General features: G+C 43.1%; 1 protein-coding gene across 1 annotated transcript in view; it reads right to left on the reverse strand.

The window, feature by feature from the left end:
- CTDP1 (CTD phosphatase subunit 1) overlaps positions 1 to 13,001 on the reverse strand; it is a 95,198-nt gene extending 82,197 nt beyond the window's left edge. The window contains exon 1 of the mRNA XM_035549845.2: positions 12,736 to 13,001. The gene's annotated coding sequence lies outside the window, so the exon portion shown is untranslated. The remainder of the gene's footprint in view (positions 1 to 12,735) is intronic.
- Between the last annotated feature and the right edge of the window lie 7,838 nt (positions 13,002 to 20,839).

Genomic DNA, 20,839 nt, shown 5'->3' on the forward strand with positions numbered 1-20,839 from the left:
TAGAACTCAAAATGCTTCAGATAAGTGTGATATTTACTATTCCAAACTGCTTAGAAGATAATAAGTCTGCTTGTCAGTAGTATGATCCAACTGAGTACTCTTTTGTTCAAATTTAGTTCTCAAAATTCAGTCTTGAAAATACCATTACCTCTCCCCTCTCAAGTACTTGAATAGTCATTGAGAGAGACTCCTCCCATTTTCTTCAACACAGTTAAAAGAATTAATCTTTCAGACAGTTTTAAAAAGAAAAAAAAAAAGGTAGATATAGTTCAGCCACCACAAAGTTTTCCCAACTCCAAGACCACAAGCTGCAGCATCTCATTTTTCAGAAATACAAAAAAACAGAGTAGAAAAAAATATCTAAGTTCTTTCATTCAGAAGTTAGTTGTAGTGTTCTCTTAGATTTTAAATCTACACTACAATAAAAAGAACGCCAGGAAAGAAACTTCCACATTTGTTCAAGTCTCTCATTTATAGATTTGACTACCAGGCATTTGAAAATTCCAACAAGAAATCCACTCTCCAGATGACACACGTAGCTGCTTGCTTCCAGTACTTCACAAATTTCTTAGTGACCAGAAGTCTGATGAGATTACTTACTAACAGCACTGCAGTTAATGCATATGCTGGGATTATTTTTGTCTTTGACAGTGAAAGCTAGATTCGGATCAGGCGTATTTAAATAAACATTTTCATAAGTCACCATACTGCTAGTACTTTCATTACAAAAGGGCAGCTTCAGTCCTTTTGCACTGACAGTCATCAACTTCTTGTCAATTACACCTTCTCTTCCTCTGTAAGCATTTTACTTTTTTTTTTTTTTTTAAATAGAGTATGTATGGTATATATAAGTATTTATAAAACGTAAAAATATTATCGAAATCAAATATATAAACAAGTATAAATAAGGTATATGTGTTCATAGATCTCAAATAATAATAAATAGTTGATCTGCACAAGAGACAAGCAATTTTTGTGGTCCTTAACTACTAGCAATTTTCTGTTTGTTTACTTAGTTCCCCTCTAATCCCCCCAAGTCTACATTACTTCATCATTTGACTCATCCTTCTTTCTCCCCATTTTACAAACATTCCTGTCTTGCTCTCCTTTGCCTTAGTTCATCCCTAAATTCCTTCTTCACCTACCCTAGGCTTCCAGCTCACACTACGGAGCATGCCAGAATTGCTCATCCTTAACCTGTGTTCAGTGCATGAACCTGAAATTATACAGACACGTGAAAAGCCAAAAAACCCAAAGCGAACCAAACCAAAACACAATGGAAGCCACAGGAATGCGTGTAAAAGCTTACAATGACTGAGTATTGCTGCTTACCCCAATTTAATTAGTTTTCAGTAACTCAGGAATAAAAAAACACTCTTGATGACACCTTAGAAAGCAAAAATCTCTTCAGGCATTCTCTACCTGGCATCTGAAGTAACATCACACTCCAAGCCTACTACCAGAGGGGCTGGTATAACCCTCAACTGAGACAAGAGTTAAATTAGGACATGCAAGAAATTCTGTTCACATGCTTGTGAACTTTTGATCTCAACAGAGCAGAGATTCTTATAAGAAAATGAGAGTTCTAAGTTATTCACTGATATTTTTTCTAAACAGCACCTCTATAAATTGTCACATACTCAAACCCACTGCTAAATAACAGTTCTGACCCTGCACATTTAAATATGAGCAGAACACCTAATTTGCTGATGCTTGCTAGAGCAAAGAAGTCTCTGATACCAAACCCTCCCTAATTCCATTTCCACTATAATGTTTAAGTCGAATGACAGAGGAAGAACTCTGTCCTTGTGAACTTGTGAGCACTGTACAACTGAGATTGTCACGTTTCAACGACAACTGCCAGGCCTCCACTTTCTCCTCAAGGCTTAAGCACATCCAAATATTTTACCCATAAGTTTTAGCACATATGTTTTAAATGTATTCTAACAAAGCAGATTTACTAGAAGTATACTGCATAAGAATAACCACGGAACTCAAGAAAAATGGCTTTTGTGAATTTCAGAACTGAAAACATTCCCTTCACCATTGAAGTGATGGATTTCCAAAATATAATGACCAAGATCAAAGATGATTAACAGATAAAATTGGGGGATGGATATGGAGGAGGCAGATCATTGCAACATCCAAACTGAAATAGGAAGGATTGCAACAGGACAGCAGTATGCACTGCTCACATTGATACTTTTAATTGAAAAAAATAAAACACGATTGAAGTAAAACTTGAATAAGTACATAAGGAAACCTGCTTTAAGATCTTATTCGCATTCTTTCCAGATGCGCTTGTAAATAAGAAACAGACATTAGGTGTGCCATTATAGCAAAATTTTATTTTGTTGCAACAATCACGATTGGGTACAACCATTTACTAATGGCCTCAGTATGCACCGGATGACCTCAAGCCCATCACTGCTCTCCCAGCACTTCCACACTACTACATTTTGTCTGTTTCTAAAACAAGCCTTTTAACTGTATCTGCTTTCAATCAGAAGCATGAGGAAGAAAAAAAAAAAAAAGGCTTTCATGAAATCTGATATGAGCATTTTGCTTTCATTAACAGAGGAAGTCGATGCCTTTGCTAATTGTAAAACCTGGTCATTAGCGCTCACTCGTAAACGTAGGAAGTCTGTAACAAATGCAGTGGTGGCTACAGTTCCAGATAGGTTAATTTCAATGGGAAAGCTAGCACAAGTTACAAGGTTCTTGTATCTGTTCTTTCATCAGTTTGCTACTCCTCAGTTGCAACAGTTCACTAGATCACTGAAGCAGGCCCACTACAAAGAAAAAGCAAACCCCAAAAGGTTTTATTAGCTTTGTGTTTTGTTGTTGTTTTACATCTTTTCCTTTTTTTCTTTCCCCCCCAGCATGATCTTACACTTCCAGCAATGAAAACTGAAGGCAGCAATGTGGGGTGTGGAGGTGTCATCCAATACCAGCACAGGAGGACAAAGGCCATGACAGCTTTCCTAAGGAAAAACTTATAAAGCCCTGTCCTTTAAGGGTCTGTCCACACAGCATGATGTGGTAACAGATGGGTTATCCTAAGTTATTCAAAACCACTCTAACTTGAGAGTAAGTTAGCCATGGCCTTTCATTATACCAGGGCACCATTTTCACAGGCAACTGATCTAATGGCTTTCTGCCAAAGAAAGGTAATGCCTTACTTCCCCATGCCCTCGAGTTTACTCTGAAAGCACATCCCTTCGCTTTGGCACTTCCAGAAATGGCTACTTCACTAACTTGGGAGGTGGGAGACCAGCCAACCCTGTCCAGGTTTGCTGCTGGGTTTAGCATCAAGGCAGCCAACAGAGTAATCCGGCAAGGGCCACTGATGGGGAAAAGATGCAAATGTTTGTAAACAAACCAAAACCAAAACACATGGCTAAGATGCAGGCAGTTTCAGCATCTCACTTCCTGGAACTGTCCCCCCACAGTGACCAGGCCACTGCTGCTAGCATTTATCTCACCTATTTGTTCAGGACTAGCTGGAACACCTCCATGCTCCGCAGACTGTGCCATGCCTTTAACGAGGTCTTTTTTAAATGAACGAAGCACTGGCATAAAAAATAGAGGGCAATTTATCAAGTGTGTAAGTTGGAAAATAGACAATTACAGGTCCTAAAGTTACCGCCTTATACCTGCTTGTATTTCACTAGCGTCTGTCAAAAGCCAAGGAATTCATGAGTTTCCTTCGATCGGTATGGTATAAAGAAATACCACAAGTGTCACATACTCCTCGGTTGTCACTACGGTAACTTAAAGCTGCTGTCCTCCACCTGATGCCATATGATTTTGCAATCAGTATCAGATGTAAAACTGTACTAACACATCAAAAGAAGACTCCAATGAACAACTAGAACTCTTCCCCCACCCCATCCCCCATTCTGCAGCATGCTCAAGAGGTTGTTATCAACAAATTGTGAGCAAGTCAAAATAGCAAATACACACCAGACTCATGATTATTAATACCAGGTATTAATCATTCAACTGATCTAGACCACATAGTAATACACAATATTTTAGCTGTTGTAAGACTAGAATGGCAGATAACTGAAATCTCATTTAACTTGAAGCCTGCTTCTACATTTTAATTTACGCAAATTTGTGAAAAAATGATGTTCTTGTTAGCTTACATCAGAACAGTGTTCAGCGGCATGTGGCTGCAGCATCTAGAACCACCTCAAAGAGCCCTCAAGACCAACTTACTGTAACATCCAACCACAGCTTCTATTATATAGGACTCCAGTTTCAAAGCAAGGATTTTTCAAGTATTTAATCACCTTGAAACAACCATAAAAGATTAATTCCTTAGATATTTAACCATCAGATTTTATTTTTGTTAACTCTCAAAAATATCTGCCAAGAAGCAAAGTCCTTGAACAATCAATTAAAAATACCTTGGATGACAAGTACAGGGTTTTCTTGAACCACACATCGATTGACTTTCATGTCAGTTACAAGACAATGGTAAGTCACAGCTAAACTGCTGCAAAGCCAAGTTGCAACTGTCTTGGACTTACCCCATCTCCAATCACCTTTCGTTCTTTTGAGACACACACCTTCTAATGTTCCCCAGCCCTCCAGCTAAATGCACATAAGCTGACCTGAGATGTGGGGAAGTTATCACTGTATTCCTCCTGCCCCTCACCAAAGATCACCTGTGGTTACCTGAACAGGTTTACCTTCTGCACCTGTAGGCCCACATCTAGAGAAACAGCTACAGTTGAAAAGGTTCTTATCACCAAAACAACCTTGACACCAAAGCACAGGGAGATGACTTAGAAAGAGAGAGCTTAACACACACAGCTGGCAGCAAAGCTGTGCTTTTTCCTTTTTTTTTTTTTTTTAATTAAAAAAGGCTTCCTCCTGTGCACAGGATGCCCCCAGATTTTTTCTGATCCCTCTCCCCCACTTTAGAAAGCTGTGTCTATTAAAAGGAAACATTACATCACCCCCGAACTTTTGACCACTTTCTCCCTTCTCAAGAAGATCACACTTAAGCTATCATGGTCCTTTCATACATTATTCCCAAACAACAAACAAAATAGGAAAAGGCTTATTACAGGATGCAGAATCCTCAAGTCTAAAAGCTTCCTCCTTTCCATTTTTTTTTGGTCACTCTTTTATCTCGATACAACCTTCTGCACACGCACACACACCTATACAGGAAAATTTAATTACTCTTAACACCCTTAAAAAAGGTTTACAAACAAAACTGCCATTGGTTACATAGCACTGTTCAAGGCAAGGAGCAGCAGTTCCAAAGTTGACGATACCCGTGTGACTTACTATGCTGTAGGGATAACCAACAGCATCATGGAAGTGCCAAATTCTGACAAATACCCCAAAACCAGAGTGCAACAGTTTAAAAGGCTGTTCAGCATGGAAAGGGGAAAGTATTACATATAACTACAGATATAAGTTACCTAGAAGGTTAAGTTCCCTTCCTGTTTTAAAAATCTCTTCTTTGGCTAGGACTGCTCATCTACTCCCTCTCCTGAGAACGGGAATTCATGTAGTTTACTTCACTAACCTTGGACCAAGAAGTTTTGCCTTACACACTAGCTGAATGATACAAATTTTTGGATGCAACTTTTAAATAAGGAAGCACTACAATGCAAACATTCGCATTATTTTGAATTGAATAATTTGCATTATTCAGTTCTACTCTGCAAGTCTTCTGCCACTACTGTATTCTACTGCATTTCTCAAAGCACTTGCAGGAAGGCAAGAAAAAGTTACCTATTTTTAAGATTAGTAGCAAAGTAATATCTTGGCAGTATCCCATCTTTCCTTTAAAAAACATACTAAGAAAAACGTTTTCATGCATCTATAAGTAGAAATCTATGTGGTATACTGCAAGCTTTTTACACAGTATGTGCAGAGAGAAAAATGTCCTTCTGGATGCAGATGATGCTGATGAATGACATCTTATGCAAATCAACCAACGTCAGCCAAGTTACCCTACACCTGTTATTTAAGTAACATCAGATGACTAAAGTAAAAGTCCCTTCCCATTGCACTGGTATGGTGTTAAAGGTTAAAGTAATTGGGGGTGATGCCCAATTAGTCCAAGTGCCCAATTAACCAAGTGTTTGAATCTTACCTAAAGGTGTCCTGATGGGGGCGGGGGGGGGAAAGAGAGGCTCAACCCATCGACTGATCCCAAAAGTCAGAAGGTATCTTTCACAATGGTATCTTCCCTTACACGACAGTATCTTCCCTAACATCCTCTCTCCCTTAAGCTAATTTATATCACTTTTCATCTATCAGGTGGAGCTTGAGTGACTCTAGTCATACATACCTTTGTTATGACTGGTGTGAAATTTTCTCGCTTTGCTTTTAAAGGTATAGACTAGAAAAATTTTAAGCTCAAGCACAGTGAGGTGTGGTTACACCTTGGAGGTGGGCAGCCTTTGGGATAGAGGTGTGTTTTGGTATTATAATGGGCAAAGTTCATCAAAAGGACAGCATTTTGTCAAAAACATGACAGGCTGTTGGCCCGAGATAGCAAATACGCAGCTTATCAGTTCTGATGGACTTTCAAGTTCCCATCTTATCACAGAGCCTGGCTGTGGTGTCTCCACTCCGCTCCGCTCCACCCTCCGTATAGCTCTTCTTAGAGTCAGCACACCAAGTACCCCCGGTGTGGGCAACATCTAAGGTTGGAGGCCTAGAGAGCTTCTACAGAATGCAGCTACACTCCACCTCAAAAGATTATTGAATGTTGTCCCTTTTCTTAAAAATGTGAATATAAGTTTAATTTCTAAGTCACCTCTGGCAATTATTCCAGAACTGGAAAGATCATAAAAACCTTCACTGGTTTTGAAGATATGTTGTTTTTTATTTCTTTAATATTGCCTTCTTACTCTCTGTCTTTCTTTCCTCACCCTCCCTCCCCCCTCTTTCTTTTTAATAGGATCAGTGATGGAGAAAGCACCCGAAAAGATACAATATGCTCTCACAAATGGCTTATTTATTTCACTCAGGCTAATTCCTTCCCACCAAAAGGCTAGTCTAAGGCCAACAGAAGTAGTTTCTACTGACTGGAAAGAGTTCATCTTTTTGGATAACAAGCACTTCTTCGTTAGATACATAAATATAGATTCTGGAAAAAAAAAAACCACACATCATTGTTGAGTATCATTTAACCATACGAGGTGATGCAGCGAGAAATTCTCACCCCACGTTTCACATGTTACACACACAGTACTTAACTGATCCACACCAAAAGAAGTGATCACCCTTCTACTTTCCAACATCCTTTGTAGACCAGCAAATGTCTCCTGTTAGCAAGAATATCCTTTCCCCACGGTCCAATGGTGAGATTTCCAATTCCGTAGGTCTAGGATCAGCCAAACAATACCTGAACAAAATGTGCAATCAAGATCCTTCAACTGTAACCTGTAATGCAATACCACTTTCTTTTCAGGAAGTTCCACTATGCTCCCCTACACTTTAAGGCATTCTCTCCAAATTTCACTACCCACATGTGCTAGAAGATGTGAGACTAACCTTTAAAATTTTTAACTACACAAAACAAAGAACACTTCTCATAAGGATATTTTATTGACAACTTGCTATGAAATATCTTTCATTCTTCTGAAAAAGAGATCCCATAATGAAAGGCTGGTAGTTCTTTCCTGAACCTTCAGGCTATGAAGTCCCAACTGGAAATATTTATGTACGCTTTTGGTAGTGTTTAAGAATTTGCAACACCATCAACCCATATTTATTTTTATTTATGGACTTCAAATCTTGGCTTATCAAATTAGCTAAGAAGAGTCTTTCACTGGGTAATACTGACTTACAAAAATCTGAACAGCTAGGATCCCTGCTAGGGTCAGACCTTAAGTTAACACCAAACGTGCAGTCATCAAATCAGAAAGTTCCAGGCATGCACACAAGTTGTACTACTAAGATTTCTCAAGAAAAAACAAACAAACAAAAGAAAAAAACAACACAAGAAAACTTTAAAGTCAAGACAAACTTTTGAGACCATTCAAAGCACAAGTCTCATCTGACTTCTTTCCTCCACTCCCTTCCAGTTCGAAAACTGAGGTATTGCACAGCACAAACATTAAAGTCTCATTCCAGTCTTCGAGTCAGAATTTTTGTACAGACATTTTCTCTTTAGGAGATTATTTGTTTTGCAATTAAGAAAGAAACAACATGTAGGCTTGCCTTTGAAAAGACCATGGTTTTCTAAAGAAATACAGTATTGAAGCAAAGCTCAAAAATACAGCTATGAAACTACCTAGACAGTAGTTGAATAGAAATCTACCGCAGTCCGGGAAAAAGCAAAACAGATTTCCAGCACAGACATCTACAAACACATACTATTAAAAAAAAAAAAGCTACAGTCATCTTATAGATCTACAACGAAATGCATAAAATAGCCCAAAGAGCTATGTCACTCTGCTGACCCACAGGATTTGCATATGCTCACACACACTGGCAAAGTCCTTGAGCCCAATGAAGATGGCCAACTTGCAATAAGAACTCTGAGAACAGACATTTCCCTGGTCTGGGAGAAACCCTGTAAGCATAAAAGCAACATGTTACTAAAGACTATCATACGAAATGCAGTATTGGACGTACACAACCTCAGTAACATTATTTCTTGATTTCAAAGTATTATTAAACCCCTTAAGGACTGCAATGGCTTCTACAAAACCAGTTTGACGTGACCTAAATGCTGGCTACTGCTTGAGAAGTTAATTCTGCCCTCCCTTTCCCCACACTACACTCCTACTGCAGCTACTGAGCTAAATGCGGGTATTGACGAGTACAGATTATTTAGCAGGAGGCTGGGTGGGAAGGCTGAAAAGCAAAAAGGGAGGCCAAGCCAGCTTCAGCTACATGATTTCCAGCACACAATTCGGTGCGAGCCGGAGGCACACACAAGCGTGAGCATGCCTACCAGCCACCTCTCCTATCAGCCAGAAGAAATCCTGAAACCATGGCTGAAGAAAGCCACGCTGAAGAGAACTACATGCACAAGACTGCTACAACCACACTGCGCATTGTCCTGCCTCTTTCCTGGTGACTTCTGAGCCTGAGGTCTGACTCCAACCAAACCTTGTTGAGCAGGTTGATTCTCTGAGATAATGAAGGTCCTACAAGTTTTGTGAAAATAGATGGTAACAACAAAAAAAAGGAACTCAACCCTCCTGCAGGGTACTCAGCCCTCCCCATGGGGTTAGCTATAATGTGAGCTCCCATCTTGTTGGGCACCAGAGAAATAGGAATAGAAGAAAGAAAACAACGAAGTAAGGAAACCCCTGGCTTTGAGCTTGGGCCTTTTTCAATATCAATTTCACCTAAACACCAGACAGATGCATTAAAAGCAGCTTCCTTATTATCAGCATTCACAGTATAAGAAAGAAATAATAAAAGATACACAGAACACAGGTTGGAAGGAATGCATACCATAATGTATTATATAAAAAAAAAAGAATGAATCCAAATTAGAAAAAGGAACTAGGTAAAAAATATAGTAAATATACTAAATATTATTCAACTATACTCAGTAATGAGATTTTCTTCAGGCTCTAATAAGCTCATTAGATGTTTGACAGGATATTGTGAAAAACTTTGCATCTGACCAAAACTATAAGAAAAACAATTTGCTGTTTATTACAAGTGTCATCACTTCAAAAAGTATTATTCATCAGTATTTTACTCCTCTTGAAGACTAAAGAATGAAAGGTATTGAGGTCCAGGGTTAAAAGCCCTTCTCATCTTGGGTGGTAAATGAAGCCCTGAAGCTTTGTAACATTAGATAACCAAAGATTTATGTTTTTTTTAATCTTAAAACTGTAGATTATTGTGCTGTTACTTGGCTTTTTTTTTTTTTTTTTAAGAGAACATATTCCCACCTCTTTCCTGCTATCTTCTCCAAAAAGATAAAAGCTTTGCTTGATCAGAATCCAGATGCATTTAAACAAGACTTTGATACTCTCATATACTTTACTTGTAAAAGAACACATTTTACCTACTACGGGTATACAGCAAGACAGAAAAATGTCCAACTTAAATGTACTGGTAATAAATGTTTTGGAAGATTCTGCTACTATAAACCATACAAGAGAATTTCAGTAGTCTATCCCATCATTAGGGCCAGAAAGGGGACAAGTGTTTCACATTACAAACATTTACATAAATACTCACGTAAAATACTGACCCAGCCCAGAATCCTGACATGCCAGTGGCAGCTCCAAAATGGTTAACTTTGACAGGTAACTAGCACTAACTATACACAGAGCAGTGCAGCACTTTTTGACATTTTATTTGTTGCTTCTGCCACTGGTGGAAATTATGCTGTTAACATCAAAGACCTTTCATTAAGTGCTTGCTGTCATGCTATTTACAGTCCTCCAACAGGTCATACTTAGTCTCTCAAGCCTGGCTTGGTGTTTGACGCACGCCTAGCTACGCTTGTATAAGCACCAGCCACCTCCTGCCTGCCTCAGGCTGTTGTCCTCACCCCGCACCATCCCCTTTCTCTGTGGTGACGCCTCTTTGCATGCCAGTACAGTAGACTTTCAGCAGGATCTATTCCTTGATCCAAACTGATGAAGAAGCTTCCTCCTAAGTTCAAGATATCAGTCATTTTAACTATTTCTTCCAAGACAACGCACACTACAAACGCTAAGAGAGGACGACATAGACTGAAGGAGAAGACTGCTAGAGTCACAGCCTATTCCAACAAGTAGTAAACCAAGTGACAAGAAAATTAAGTGCTATACGTGGTGTGCTCTTTTCATATGCTGAAAGATTTTATCTTGTGCCTGACAGGTTAAAAAAGCCACAAACCAAACATTAGAAATGCATCTTCTTAAGAGAACTGTGCTATAAGACATAATTATTTTCATAAATAAAGATGGCTAAACCGACATGGTAAGAACTTAGTCACATCATTTAACCTCAAATAAAAAGATCAATTTACATTCTCATGTTTTAACTAAAAGTATTTGGACTAGAAAGAGGATGCCTACAGCGTTTAAGTGAGTGACAAATATTTGCACGTATCTTTGGTTTGCAGAGAATTCAGGGCTAAACCGGCCAAACCCACTTGTCTGAAAGCAGCAAATGGCACCTGCAAAGCCAGAGAGCTTGGGTTGGGAAGGACAAAAAAGCGTATCCTCTAGAAATAATGAAAAAGTTTCAGCTACGTTGCCTACCTTAATCACTAAGGTATTTTAATAACGAACTTTAACATACATCTAAATATTGCTGATAGTTTGATGTTATTACTTATATTCCACAAAATGACAAGTCACAAGCAAGAGATCAAATATTCACCAAACAAAACCTTTTAAGTTAGCGAACAAAAGCAGTTGTGTCTCCAATTGCTGACCAGCTCTCCTCCCTTCAGGTCACGCTTTTTCTACCTCTTCACTTCAAGTTTTCTTTTATATTTCCTCAGTAGCTAACAGCATGTAAGAAAGAAACAATGCTGAAAACTCAGACTTCCAGAAGAGTAAAGGCTGACAATAGCCAATACTAAAACCTAACTTTTATCAGCTTCAGACAAGCATTTTGGGAAACCAGGAACAACAGTAATAAAGAACAGTAATTTATTTTCTAACAGTTTCAAAGGAAGCGCTTGCTAATTATAGTCAAGTGAATCAAAATTGAACAAATCAATACAAGTAGCGCATAAAAATCGGCATCCTGAAAGTCCTGAAGCTTACACTGCACAAAGCCAAAGCGCTGCTATATCAGACCCAGCGTATTTTAAATCGTTTACATTAACCATCTTCTTGGTCCCATTTTTCCCCACTTCAAGCGCTTAGCTAACGTAACAAACACACAAGCCAACTTTATATCCCCCTCCACTCAGCGTTATCAAGATGAATTTCATCACACATACACTACTTTAAAATTTTGGCCTGTGCTTTTCCAGATGCTTTTATTCTGACCTAGCATTTACGGCACCTTTGTGCTAAACCAAACGTTAAAAGGTCATCCGTCTTGCACCAGGTGCGGTAGCTGAACACTGATGCAGCACAAAGGGAAAGCCACAGCGCTCATCTCTGAAAGAATAGCGCTCTCTGTAGCGAGTAAAACGCAGCTTATCACAGAATCACAGAATTGTAGGGGTTGGAAGGGACCTCAAGAGATCATCGGGTCCAACCCCCCTGCCAAAGCAGGTTCCCTAGAGCAGGTTGCCCAGGTAGACGTCCAGACGGGCCTTGGGTATCTCCAGAGAAGGAGACTCCACAACCTCCCTGGGCAGCCTGCTGTATCTCCTCTGCAACTTCTGTTACTGATAATAAAATAATTGCTTCTTCCTGACCCTTTGAAAATGCCTGTATGCACAGAGGTTTAGAATAATGATTTTTTGGTCACGAAAGTTTGGGTTTGGGTGCAGCCACCCACCAGCCGAGAGACCTGCAATAAAAGAAAACAGCCTGCTGCCATAAAACAGAGGAAGTGCAGGCTTTCGAGGGCTTCCTGTTGAGGAAAATAATAAGATGAATGTGCTTGAAGTGCAGGGCAGCAAGCTACCAACCCGACTTAACCTAGAAACCTGCGAGGCCCTGGCTAACAAAGCGTTTTGCTGCGGCGCTGATAGCCGGCACAACTTGTTATATTAAGGAGTTAATGGTCCTGTCGGTGCTTTCGGTTTGCGCTGAGGCAGCAGCGCGGCAGAAGCGGTGTTGGGCAGCCCTGCCCGCCCCTCTCTCCCGCGGGGCCGCCGGCACTCACCCGGGCGCGACGACCTGCCCGGGCCTGGCGCACAGCTCCCTCACCACGCCGGGCCGCTCGGCTTTCAGCTTGCGCTCGGCTCCGGCCCGCTGCGGCCTGGGGCTGCCGGCGGCGCCGGGCGGGGCGGCGGGGCGCGGGGCGGGCGGCAGCGGGGCGCACAGCGCCAGCACCGAGCCGATCTGCACGGCCGCCCCCACCGACACCTTCCACTCCAGCAGCCGCAGCGGCCGCGGGCCCGGAGCGCGGATCTCCGTGACCAGCCCCGCGGGGCCCTCCGCGCCGCCGCCGCCGCCGCCGCCCCCGGCCCCTCCGCCGCCGCCGGCCGGGCCCTCCATCCTCGCGGTCGCTATGGCAACGCCCGCGCCCGGCGGGGGAGCCGCGGCCGCAGCGGGGCACGGCCGCCCCGACACACACCGGCGGCGCCGACACGCAGCGAGGTCGCGGCCCCCGTGCGCAGGCGCGGGACGCCGAGAGCCCCGCCGGGCTTAAAGGCACAGCCGCGCCGCGCTGCCCGCGCCCGCCCCTTCCTGCGACGGGCACCTCCCTTGGATTTTCAAGACGCCTCCGGCCTACATGCCCCAGCATGCACCTGCGGACTGCGGGGCTTTCGTTGAGGGGCGGTGTGCGCGGGGCACGCTGGGAGCTGCAGTCCTCCTGCCTCAGGGTGAGGGGGACGGGGAACATGGCGTCCCACCCGTGGGGTGGTCGGTGTTCTAGGGAGTTACAAGAAAACTTGAACCCAGGGAACTAAGTAGAGAATAAGGCCACACATTGGGCACTGGGGTTAAAAGTGAACACTGAATGTTAGCTGTGAAAGCCCCACCTCTTCTTTTTATTTGGATTAGTAGCCTTACTTCTTTCCTAATTCCTAGGTGCTCAACTTCTAATTAATATTATTTTAGTGTTGTCACGTGCATGCAGTAAAGCTACATCATAAAAGATGAGCTGTTTCCTTTTTGCCTACCACTCCTTCCTCTACAAGACCAAACAATTCTTAACTGGAGGGTCTGGTAGTCTCCCTCTACAACCTATGTTGTTTCTATTTGCTACTTCTTAATCTAAAATTAAATTAATCAGCCCTGAAGAAACATATCATTGTCCTTTTGCACATAAAAACTGGAGTTTATACCACCACTGGTGACTGCTGATGAGGCTGGTGGCAGTCACTGGAGCTCACCTGGGAGCTCCACCTGGAAGTGCTGACTTGCAGCATTTCTCCTCAACTCTCACCTGGCCAACGTTTATAGCTTGCATCCAGGCTTCTTCCTTTTGGGGGGTGGATTGTTAACGTCCTGTTTAGGGGTAGCAGGGTGAGGTCTGCTGTTGCGTTAAAGGTTAGTGTTGCCCAATTCGTCGTTGTAAGTCTGTTGTGTTCAGGGTACTGAACTATCACAATTACAGATGCACAAATAACATAATACACCCTCAGTTTATCACGCTTCGTGAATTACCACAGCCACACATAAAGAATTTGGTCACGTTCAATGAGAACTACCACAGCTAGATTAATGAGTAGTGCAATTTATTGAAGGAACAGGTACACAGGTTCTTTGGATTGCCGGTGATAAATTCACCGTCTGCAAAGCACGTGCAAATACCAAAAATATGAGTAACACAGCCTGGCTACAAATGCATTAAAAGATACAAAGCGAGTCTGTAGAGATTTCTAAGTTTCTGGGGGAGGTACTTGGCATAACCAAGTGTTCAAATCTTACCCAAAGGTGTCCTGATGGCGGCGGGGGGGGGGGGGGGGGAAGAGAGGCTTAACCCATCAACTGATTCCAGAAGTCAGAAGGTATCTTTAATTATGGTATCTTCCCTTACACAATAGTATCTTCCCTAACATCCTCTCTCCCTTAAGCTAATTTATATCACTTTTCATCTATCAGGTGGAGCTTGAGTGACTCTAGTCATACATACCTTTGTTATGATTGGTGTGAAATTTTCTCGCTTTGCTTTTAAAGGTATAGACTAGAAAAATTTTAAGCTCAGGCACAGTGAGGTGTGGTTACACCTTGGAGGTGGGCAGCCTTTGGGACAGAGGTGTGTTTTGGTATTATATTGAAATTGGCAAAGTTCACCAAAAGGACAGCATTTTGTCAAAACCATGAAAGGCTGTTGGCCCAGGGTAATAAATATAGAGCTTACTGGATTCAGTGTGCACAAGAACAATCAAGTTCCCATCTTATCACAGAGCCTGGCTCCGCTCCTCACTCCGCTCCACCCTCTTTATAGTTCTTCTCAGAGTCAGCGCACCAAGTTCCTCTGGCGTGGTCAACTTCTAAGGTTGGCAGCCTGGCAAACTTCTATGGAATGCAACTACACTCCACCCTGGAAGCTTCTTGAATGTTGTCCCTTTTCTTAAAAATGTGAATATAAGTTTAATTTCTAAGTCAGCTCTGGCAATTATTCCACACCTGCCTCATGGGACCACTCCTATTAAGGAGTGCAAAGGAAGAGGGGGAGTCTCAAGAGCAGGAGAATTGATCAGGTATTTCCCTATTCTTAAAACCTTTATAGACTTTCAAGTCTAGCAAAAAAACTTGTTCCATCAAGAGTGGTAGGCATGATAGTCAAAGAAAGACTGAAACGGTATCTGAGGTGGAAAGGGACCTCCAGAGATCAATAGCCTCATCCCTCAGCTCAAAGCAGGGTAACTAGCAGGTTGCTCACGGGTGTCCAGTTGGACTTTCAGTATCTCCAAGGATGGAGATCTCCACAGCCTCTCTGAGCAACCTGTTCTGGTGTTGAAACACCATCATAGTGAAAAAAGCTGGAATGTCCTGTATTTCAGTTTGTGTTCATTGCATCTTTTCCTGTCAGTGGGCAACACTGACAAGAGTCTGGCTCTGGTCTCTTTATCAGCGTTCCTTTCCACCCTCAAACACAATCCCAATGTATTTATACACATTGATCCCTCGAGTCTTCTCTTCTCCATGCTGAGCAGTCCCAGCTCTCTCAGCCGATTTTCACGTGACAGATGCTCCAAGTCCTCTAATAATGTTTGTGGCCCTTTGCTGCACTTTCTCTAGTATGCCCATGCCTCTCTTGTACTGCACACAGCACAGCCCTTGTGGTGTCACCAGTGCTGAGGGGAACGATCACCTCCCTTGACCTGCTGGCAAGCACTCTTTCTAATGCAACCCAGGATACTGTTGCCTTCTTTGCTGGAAGAGCACGTTTGCTGGTTCATGGTCAGCTTGGTGTCCATCAGGGTACTCAGGGCCTTTACTGCAGATCTGCTTTCCAGAGCTGGCCCCCAACCTGTCCTGGTACATGGGGTTGTTCTGCCCCAAGGGCAGGACTTGGCATTTCCTTGGCTTGAACTTGATGAGGTTCCTATCTGCTGATTTCTGCAGCCCAACAAAGTCCTTCTGGACCGTCACCCACTCCTCCCAGCTTTGTATCATCTGCAAAGTTGCTGAATGTGCACTCTGTCCCATCACTGACATCAATATTGGCCCCAGTGTCGACCCCTGGACAAACCACCAGTGAATGGGTAACTATTGGCAGGACCCTCCTAAAATAGTATGAAGCATCAGGGACCAACTTCATATTCATGCAATACATATATTTATTTTTCTATTTCTGTCATAGGAAGTAACCTCTTTAGAGAAACCAGAAAAGACTGCAGATTATCTCCAGACTTACTAAGCATAATCATCTTTGCCGTTTGTTTGAAGGTGACCTCAGTTAAAAACAAGCAAACAAACAAACAAAGCAAAAAAAAAAGAAAAACATTAAAACAACAACAACAAAAAACTGTATTTATCGGTACTGAATGTCCCGTTATTGTATGTGGAGATGTGAGTATTGGCAGCAGAGAAGAGCCATGTCATAAAAATGATGTCGCTGTGTTTGCCCTACAAATATCTCAGACCTATGGTTACTCTGCTTTCCTTTTGCCTGCTAATCTCCCTCACCCAATATTCACATTTAAGCTCATGCAGCTTTCTGAACACCTGTCATTTTTTGAAAGGTGGCCTACCACACAGCTTCTTTGTATTTCAGCATCGTATCTATCCAGTCAGACCTCCTTGGATGCACAGGGATAGAAAATATTTGATCCCTTACTGACAGGCTTGATGCATGTAAGAATTTAGTGATTTGAAGTCTAACAGTGCAAAGCCACACAGGGCTAGAATAGGTGATGTTATAGGCAGGGAATGAAGTAAGAAGAACTTACTTCGCCTTACCAACACTGATCCATTAACTTATCTCTGGAAAAAAGCAAGGGTGTACTGCAGCTTCTACGGTAATGTTAATCTCAGAAAGCCTCTGCAGGCTCTCCTTCCACAGAAACTATTTTGTGATTTTCTTTTCACCTGTAGTTGTGCAGACAAAAATCTCAGCTGGGAGAGTAACAAGTGAAATCTACATAATAATTATTGTTTCTGATTACTTTGAATGCACTGAGGCAAAGCTTTACAAAATAATTGCACTGATCAATCCTAGCTAGGTGCAAAAGAAAGTTTCTGAGATGGTGCATAATGAGAACATTAGGGGAAGAATCTGTAATTCTCTTAAGTACAATGCTAAGGAATACACTGTGTTAAATGCTTGACTTCACGTCTGGTAATACTAGATGACTTCCATCAAGAGGCAGATGTTTTTCCCAGACTTCCCTTCAAAAAGGACATCAGAATTTTAACATGCCTATGCATTTGAATATATTGTGTGAACAAAAGCATATGCTGTAGATATCAGCTTCATATAACTGCCAAGTGAAAGCACTGGGGTTGTAGATAAAGCCTTGTGGGGAAGCATTTCTTGAAAGTGATAGATGGGCAATTTTAAAAATACATGCACTCAGTACGGCTGACTTCTAAGGAGGTAAAGGAGATATTCGGTAGTTTGTTTACTTAAGTATCTACCTGGACTTGTGCAAAGCATTTGACACTGCCCCACATGATATCCTTGTCTCTAAATTGGAGAGACGTGGATTTGATGGATGGACCACTTGGTGGTAAGGAATTGGCTGGATGGTCCCACTCAAAGAGTTGCAGATAACAGCTCAACGTCCAAGTAGAGATCAGTGACGAGTGGTGTTCCTCAGGGGTTGCTATTGTGACCTGAGGAACAGGTCAACATCTTTGTCAGTGACATGGACAGTGGGATCGAGTGCACCCTCAGCGTATTTGCCAATGACAACAAGCTGTGTGGTGTGGCTGACATGCTAGAGGGAAGGGATGCAATCCAGAGGGACCTGGGCAGGCTTGAGAGGTGGGCCTGTTTGAACCTCATGAAGTTCTAGAAGACCAAGTACGAGGTCCTGCATCTGGTTCAGGGCAATCCCAAGCACAAATAGAGGCTAGGTGGAGAATGGATTGAGAGCAGCCCTGATGAGAAGGACCTGGGAGTTGTTGCTTTATGAGAAGCTCAACATGAGCTGGCAACGTGTGCTTGGAGTCCAGAAAGCCAACCATATCCTGGGCTGCATCAAAAGAAGCCTGGCCAGCAAGTCAAGGGATGTGATTCTCCCCCGCTACTCTGCTCTTGTGAGATCCCCCCTGGAGCACTGCATTGAGCTCTGTGGCCCCCAGCAAAAGAAGGACATGGACCTATTAGAGTGAGTCCAGAGGAGGGCCATGAGCATGATCAGAAGGCTGGAGCACCTCTCCTCTGAAGACAGGCTGAGGGACTTGGGGTTGTTCAGCCTGGAGAAGAGAAGGCTCCAGGTAGACCTTATTGCCACCTTCCAGTGCCGAAAGGGGGCCTACAGGAAACTGTTGAGGGACTCTTTACCCGGCAGGGTAGTGACCTATCACAAGGGGTAGTGGTTTTAAACTAAAAGAGGGGAGATTTATATTACAGGTTAGGAGGAAATTCTTCTCTCAGAGGGTGGTGAGGCACTGGAACAGGTTGCCCAGAGAAGCTGTGGATGCCCCATCCTTGAAGGTGTTCAAGACCAAGTTAGATGAAGCCTTGAGCAACCTTGTCTAGTGGGTGGCATCCCTGCCTGTGGCAAGGGGCTTGGAACTGGATGATCTTTAAGGTCCCTTCCACCCCAAACCATTCTATGATTCCATGTTTGAAACATGCTTAGCTAAATTTCTCTTAAAATACATGTAACTTTAGTTTGGGTGTTCTTGATGTAATAAATATTCAAAATGCATTATGATGAGTTGGCTGAGTATTTTCATATTCAAATTTTGATGCTGTAATCCTGTCACAGCATCTTTAAACCACCCTGATATCTGTTATGTACTAATTTTGGGAGGATGTAAAGTACAAATTGGCCAACCTCCTGAAGTCTACAAGCAACTTGTACCAATTTTCACGAAGGGCAAGAAAGAGGACCCTGGCAACTACAGGCCTGTCAATCTCACGTCAGTGCCCGGTAAAATTATGGAGAAGATTATCCTTGAAGTTATTGAAGCACACCTGGGGGACAATGTGGTCACTGGTCCCAGCCAACAGGGGTTCATGAGGGGTAGGGCCTGTTTGACTAACTTGATTTCCTTTCATGATAAGATCACCCATCTAGTGGATCAAGGGAAACCAGCTGATGTGATCTTTTTGGATTTCAGTAAAGCTTTTGACACAGCTTCCCATAGGATCCTAATGGACAAAATGTCCAGCACACAGCTAAACAAAAACATCATATGATGGGTGAACAATTGGCTGACGGGCAGGGCTCAAAGGTTTGTGGTAAATGGGGCCACATCTGGCTGGCGGCCAGTCACCAGTGGGGTCCCCCAAGGCTCCATTTTAGGGCCAGTCCTCTTCAATGTTTTTATAAACGATTTGGATGTAGGACTGGAAGGTGTTTTGAGCAAATTTGCTGATGACACTAAACTTGGAGGAGTTGTTGACTCCGTTGAGGGTGGAAAGGCCTTGCAGAGAGATCTGGACAGATTGGAGGTTTGGGCAATCACCAACCACATGAAGTTTAAAAAAAGCAACTGCCGGGTCCTGCACCTGGGACGGGGCAACCCTGGCTATACGTACAGACTGGGCAACGAGACGCTGGAGAGCAGCCCCACAGAGAGGGATCTGGGGGTTGTGGCTGACAGCAAGCTGAATATGAGCCAGCAGTGTGCCCTGGCAGCCAGGAGGGCCAACCGTACCCTGGGGTGCATCAAGCACGGCATTGCTAGTCGGTCGAGGGAAGTGATTGTCCCACTCTACTCTGCGCTGGTGCAGCCTTACCTCGAGTAATGTGTCCAGTTCTGGGCACCACATTACAAAAAGGACGTAAAACTGTTGGAGAGTGTCCAGAGGAGGGCGACAAAGATGGTGAAGGGCCTAGAGGGGATGGTGAGGACCTATGAGGAGCGGCTGAGGTCACTTGGCCTGTTCAGCCTGGAAAAGAGGAGGCTGAGGGGAGGCCTCATTGTGGTCTACAGCTTCCTCACAAGGGGGAGTGGAGGGGCAGGCGCTGATCTCTTCTCTTTAGTGACCAGCGATAGGACCTGAGGGAATGGAGTCAAGCTGCAGCAGGGGAGGTTCAGGCTAGATATCAGGAAGAGGTTCCTCACTGAGAGGGTTGTCGCACACTGGAACAGGCTCCCCAGGGACGTAGTCACGGCACCAAGACTGTCAGAGTTTAAGAAGCGTTTGGACTGTGCACTTAGTCATATGGTGTAAATTTTTGGGTAGACCTGTGTGGTGCTAGGAGTTGGACTCGATGATCCTTGTGGGTCCCTTCCAACTCGGGATATTCCATGATTCTATGATTCTATGAACTTACTGAAATCTGCAAATGGGAAAGAGCCACAAAGCACACGGTGTATACCTCACTGTTCCCAGGAGAGCTGAGGCTTGCTTTGCAGAGGGATGTGACGGCAGCTTGCCACCAATCCGAGGACCCCACTCCATCCCAAAGCCTGGGTATGCAGCTGCGCTGCAGGGTGTCTGAGCAAAGTCACTCTCCTCAAACGAGGATTTGCATGAACCAGCTACCCTGGTGCTAGACAATCCCATTGCCAATTACATGATGTGATGCATCTGGACTACTCAGGTGCTACACAGAAATTGTTCAAGAGTCACAGATCAGCCAATCCCTATGGCAGGGAGCTTATAGTCATTCACATCCAGTTCCTAAGTGCAAGAAGTTTGTAAGGTGGTATTACGTTTTGATATATTTCAAGAAATTATGGAG

This window comes from Cygnus atratus, chromosome 2 (genome assembly GCF_013377495.2).
Source record: "Cygnus atratus isolate AKBS03 ecotype Queensland, Australia chromosome 2, CAtr_DNAZoo_HiC_assembly, whole genome shotgun sequence".
NCBI classification, from domain to species: Eukaryota; Metazoa; Chordata; class Aves; order Anseriformes; family Anatidae; genus Cygnus; species Cygnus atratus.